This window comes from Suricata suricatta, chromosome 14 (genome assembly GCF_006229205.1).
Source record: "Suricata suricatta isolate VVHF042 chromosome 14, meerkat_22Aug2017_6uvM2_HiC, whole genome shotgun sequence".
NCBI classification, from domain to species: Eukaryota; Metazoa; Chordata; class Mammalia; order Carnivora; family Herpestidae; genus Suricata; species Suricata suricatta.
In genome coordinates, this window is record NC_043713.1 from 17,495,775 (window position 1) to 17,501,567 (window position 5,793).

Genomic DNA, 5,793 nt, shown 5'->3' on the forward strand with positions numbered 1-5,793 from the left:
CTCATATGTGAGAAGTTGAGCAGCTTAACAGAAGACCATGGGGTAAGGGAAGGGGAGAGGGGAGAAAATACTTTCAAACAGAGGGGGAGGCAAACCATGAGACACTCTTAAATTCAGAGAACAAACTGAGGGCTCATGGGGGAGTGGGGGAGAGGGGATATGGATGACGGGCATAGAGGAGGGCACTTGTTGGGATGAGCACTGGGTGTTGTATATAAGTGATGAATCGTGGGAAAATCAAGAACATACAGCATATACTGTATGTTAGCTAACTTGACAATAAATTACATTTAAAAAAATCAAATGCAAAATGGAGACTGGTCTTGAAAATTTCTTTCGCAGAGAAAACCATTTAAGCCACCTAAGCAAAATTGAACCTAACTTATGAACATAAGCAAAACTTAATTTAGGTTATTTCTTGTAAATGTCTCTGATCATCATAGAAGAAACTTGGTCATTTTCCTAAAATGGTATGAGATACTCACTTCTAACCAACCCCCTGCTAGTCAGAAATCTTGATTGTAATAACCAATCATTGTAAAGGTTAAACAACTACTTCTTCATTTCGACTTTATAAGATACCCTGTAAAGAAATCTAAGTTATTTTTCTAAAATGGTATGAGACCCTCACTTTTAACCAATTCCTGGCCACCTGGAACCCCCATTGTAATAACCAATCATCTTAAAGAGTATACAACTTCCCCATTTTCTCTTTATCAGACACCCTATAATGTCATGGCCCTGAGTTTCATATCAATTTTCATCTAACTTATGAACTGTTTTTATATGCACACTAAACTCTAACTAAATACTGTGTTATTGACCTGGTAGTTCCAATTTTGCTGCTCCTGGATTTTTGACACCAGAAAGTTCTACCTTCCCTTCTTTTGCTATAAATAAGCAATCTCTGCTCCTTTTGGTCCAGAATCTTAGCTTTTGCATGGGATTCCTTCTTCTCTCTTATTCAAGGACATAGTTCCTGAAGTTATCCCTCTTTCTTGGGAATTATTAAAATTTCCCAATTACATGCTGTAATTTCTCACACACACAGACTCTCTTGAGCATCTCTAGCTATTGCTTCATCTTTTGGACCTTTTTATGGCAAAAACTCTGACAGGCTGTCCACTCTTGTTGTATCCAGTTGCTATCCTCCAGTCTCTCATGAATCCACTATGATAAAGATTTTGTCCCCAACACTTCAAAAGCATTGTTATTAAGATTACTGATGGCTTCCATGTTGCTAAAACCAATGAGCAATACTTAGTCCTCATTTGCTACAGCACTGAAGGGTAGTCCTCAGCACTCAGTGTACCCCTCTCTCTTCTTTATCCTTCTCCTCTTTCCTTGAGTCTTTGACACTGCACCCTTCTAGCTTCCCTCTTGTTTGTGGTTGGCACCCCCTTAGAATCCTTTGCTACTGTCCTCATCTTTCCAGCTCCAATACCCAGTCCTTGGGACTCTTACCTTTTCTATCTTTTCTCAATCCCTTGATCCTCTTACCTAGGTTCCTGGCTTTAAATATCATCTATATGGTGATGACTCATTAATTTATATTTCCAGCCCAATTGTCATTCCTGAACTCCAGACTCATATAGTTAATAGCCACCTCAACACCTCTGCTTGTCACCTTCAAAACCGAACTCCTGAAAAGTCATGTAGTCTGATGGTGTTGAGGGTGATCACTAAATGCATTCTGATGGGTATTTCTAGTTCTAAGATTCTTGGTTTTGGTTTCCACATGTGGTCACGAGAACTGGTTGGTGAGAAATAATTCAGACAATGTACTTGACAGTGCTTACATCTAGTGCCTGTCTTCTTGAGTCAGTACTACTGGCATTCATTTGGCAGCTTCTTTGTTGAAAACTTGCATGAGTCTGCTGGTTGGTCTTTCTGGACAGAAAAAGAAATTTGTGGCAAGCAGAACTCTTGATTATTTGCATTGTCCTACAGAAGGCAGTCCACAGTTGTCTGGATATCTGATTTCCAGCACCTAGAACACAAGGGTGGCCCTTTGAAGGAAAAGGGCCTGAGTGAGAGGCACAGCTAGATCGGCTTCCTTTCTCCAGGTTACCTGGGTGGCCCTGGGAACCTACACATACTGTGGCATTAAAATATGCTGTGGAGGTACTGCAGGGCAAGCTAATTTGGGTCCCCCAGAGGGGAGAGAATGTACAGCAAGTTAACAAATGAAACCAAAGCCAAGAGCAGAAGCCAGCTTGCAGGCTGCATGGTCACGGAAGTTCCCATTCTGGGACACAGTCATGATCATTCCAATTGGAATTCTAAAAAAAGATCAGAGAAAGGCTGGTCCTAATATTATTTGTGTTCCCCCGTTGACAGCTTTGAGGTCAGAAGCTCTTATTCAGCTAGCAAGGTACCCAGCTTGCAGTGGTACTCAGAAAATCTGTAAAAGATGAATAAATTATTCAGAACTATATCTCTGTCAGGGAGCTAGAGAAAGTGGGGGCTTTGGGTGCTCATTTAAAAGGGAGTGTTTGGGATGCAGAGGTATTGTCTTTGCGAAACCAGCTTTGGGGAGGGGTGGGTACAGATCTGAAGGTATTCATAAAAGCCTATTTAGCTGGAGCCCGTTTGTGTGCTGGGGTGTGAAACTCTATGAATGTATTATCAGCAGGACCTTGGATGGGTTCGTGTGATTTGCTTTGGCCAGGAACAGGCTCCTTCTTCACACATTCCCTGGGGGAAGAGAGACCAATAGGACCACCTGCTACTCTAATGATCCACACATGCACACACCCCCCCAATTAATGGGGGAGATGTTTTGGTCTTTAAAGGCACAGACTCAGCTTGCTCTAAAGGTGCAAGATCCAAAGTGGTAGACATCAGCCACATGTAACTGTTAGCCCTGGAAATGCGGCTAGTCCAAATTGTGATGTGCTGTGAGTGTAAATTAATCACCACGTATTAAAGATTTGGTACCAACAAAAGAACGTAAAATCCCTCATTAGTAATCTTTATGTTGATTATACAGTGAAATGATAACATTGTGGATATACTGGGTTAAATAAAGTCTTTATATTAGAGTTATGATCACTATTATTTTTTAATGTGGCTACGTTAAATGTAAAGTTAAAGGAGTGGCTCATGTTGTTTCTATGGTATAGTGCTTCTCTAGAAGATATTCTGTCAGGGGACCATTCTAGAAGGCTTGTGTTTCATTTAGGTCTTGAAGAAATTTTAAGGGGAAAATGGGATCCTGCATGGAAAAAATGCAGATACCTGATACTACAGGGGATCTTTAGCAAAAGAGGGTGGCCCTGTTGGCCTCAAGCCACCTCTGGTTTTCCCTATATTTGATCTTGTGCACTAAGGACTCAATTATCAATTTCACCATCATTTTGGCTGGTAAAGAACACATAGTAAGGTAGCTAACAGTAGTGAGCTGGGAGCTTGGTCCAATTATTCTGTTCTCTTCTGTTCCTGAGCACTTGCTATGTGCCTTAGTCTGTCCTAACTACTTTATCTACATTTGCATTAATGAAGTAGACACCAAAGTATCCCCATTTTATGGATGAGCAGATAGACAGAAGGCACACAAAAGGAAGTTACAAGAGGTGGAGGGTGAGGGGCAGAAGGTAGTTACAGGTTGTTCCTGGCTTGACCAGTGGGTGAATGCTAGACCCATGCCCTGGTTGGGGTGGCAGGAGGGACCAGCTTCCTTGGCATCTTTCCAGCAGATGCCTGGCAGAATGCCTTGTGTGTAGCTTGTGGTCATTAAACATTTGTTGATTCACCACCTGAGCCCTCTCCCTTCTGTTTCATTTTAATCATGCTCCTTCCTTGTTCCCATTAACCTCTTCCCACAAAAACTGGTCCATACTATTGGTGTGTGGTGGACCAAGGATGGCCATTAGAGTCAGGTGGACTCAGGTTTGGACATAAGTCTTGCCACTTAGTGGCTGAGTAACTGGGAGAAAGAGGAGGCTCTATGTCCTCCTTCATGAGATCAGGTTACCTAATGCCTACCTCACAGGCTGCACATTCAATGACAGGTTGAATGTAATGAAACTCCAAGCATACGGAAGGTACTAGCAAATATTAGCTAGTGTCATTATTTGTCCTTTTCTTGTGTCTATCTCTCTGTTTTCCTGATCTTATTTCCTGAAGGAGAGGGAGAAACTGATGCGTGGGAGACTGAGGTTAAGAAGAGAGTGACCTTGAGGTGCCTGGATGGCTCATTCGGTTGGGCATCTGATTCTTGGTTTCAGCTCAGGTCATGAGCTCCTGGTTTGTGAGTTCAAGCCCTGAATCAGGCTCCAGACTGACAGTGCAGAACCTGCTTGGGATTCTCTCTTCCTCTCTCTTTCTCTGCCCCTCCCCTGGTCATGCACACTCTCTCTAAATAAATAAACATAAAAAAGAGAAGGGAGTGACCTCTATGCTGAGGTCCACTCTGATCAAATATGTGTGTGTAATTAGTGATACACGTAGGGCAGCTGCCCTTTGGAAGCTGGTGATATGCTTTGCATGGACAGGTAGCAAACATCAGAAGCTGAGTCAACAATGTGATTTCAAATGTGATCTCCCTCTAGTCTTTATCGTCATGGTTCTATGCCCAGCCATGTGGCAAAGGACAGAGGAGTCAACTGAGGATCCTTACAGTAGAGGTGGAATGCACCCTCTGGGGAGAGCCCAGCCTAGGGCTAGCAGACCTAGCTGTGGCTCTCAGGAGCAAGGTGGCTTTGAGCAAACCATCTTCCTCTCCCTGGTCTTGGTGTCCTCTGTCATCATCTGTCAAACTGGGGGATTGGGTCTGATGGTCTCAGTTCCCGATCTCCTTGACGGGAACTTCAGAAGGTAGAGACTGTATCTTCCTTGTTCGTAGCTGGGTCCTTTATGCCTTTCGTGGTATCTAGCATATAGTAAGTACTCAATAAATGCTTGTTGAATAAGTGATTGATCCTCAGCAGTTTCAGCTGTGACCTCATGCTCACTAGATGGTGTTGACCCTAAAACCTCTCTTGGAAGGGATGAGTGATAAGGGGACTGCATAGACACATGAGTTGCTTAGAGCAAGCTGAGGGATTCTCATTAGTTTTCACCTTTCCCATCTGATGCTATATACATCCTCTCCTGAATTGACTCATTGCATAAAATAATTCAAAAAAAGAGGGATAATAGTAAATCTAGTTCATTCAAAAACTCCTGGGTGCACTGAAAACAATGATTAGGATGTTTATTTATTTATTTATTTTTATGTCAGATGGGTAATGTACCGGTGTTGTAACAAGGTTTAAGGGTGGCACATGTCATACAACAGCACGAACACCCAATCATCATGCTTATGAACTACAAAAGGATCGATTAGGATGTTTAAACACAATTCTATTTTTGTTGATGGTTAAACATAAACATATTTAGTTTATTTTTCATGTAGTGAGCAAAACATGTGCCTGGGTGGCTCAGTCGGTTAAGCGTCCGGCTTTGGCTCAGGTCATGATCTCATGGTTCATGGGTTTGAGCCCCGCGTTGGGCTCTGTGCTGACAGCTAGCTCAGAGCCTGGAGCCTGCTTCAGATTCTGTGTCTCCCTCTCCCTCTGACCCTGCCCCACTCGCACTGCCTTTCTCTGTCTCTCAAAAATAAATAAAGAACATTAAAAAAAAAGCAAAACAAAACAAACATCAACAACAAAACTACCTTATTTGGTTTCAAGAGAAGGAGCCCAACCAATGCTTAATGAATTGTGTCAGTTTGCATACTTGGCGCATCTAATGTGACGGCTGAATTGTCATGGGCTGTGGTTACTTCTGTCGGCAGGCCCAAAGGGAGGG

General features: G+C 42.7%; 1 non-coding gene across 1 annotated transcript; it reads right to left on the reverse strand.

The window, feature by feature from the left end:
* Positions 1–5,218: 5,218 nt before the first annotated feature.
* LOC115278588 lies at positions 5,219–5,322 on the reverse strand. The gene has a single exon (XR_003902992.1). It is a non-coding gene; the product is annotated as a small nucleolar RNA U13 (small nucleolar RNA).
* Positions 5,323–5,793: the final 471 nt, after the last annotated feature.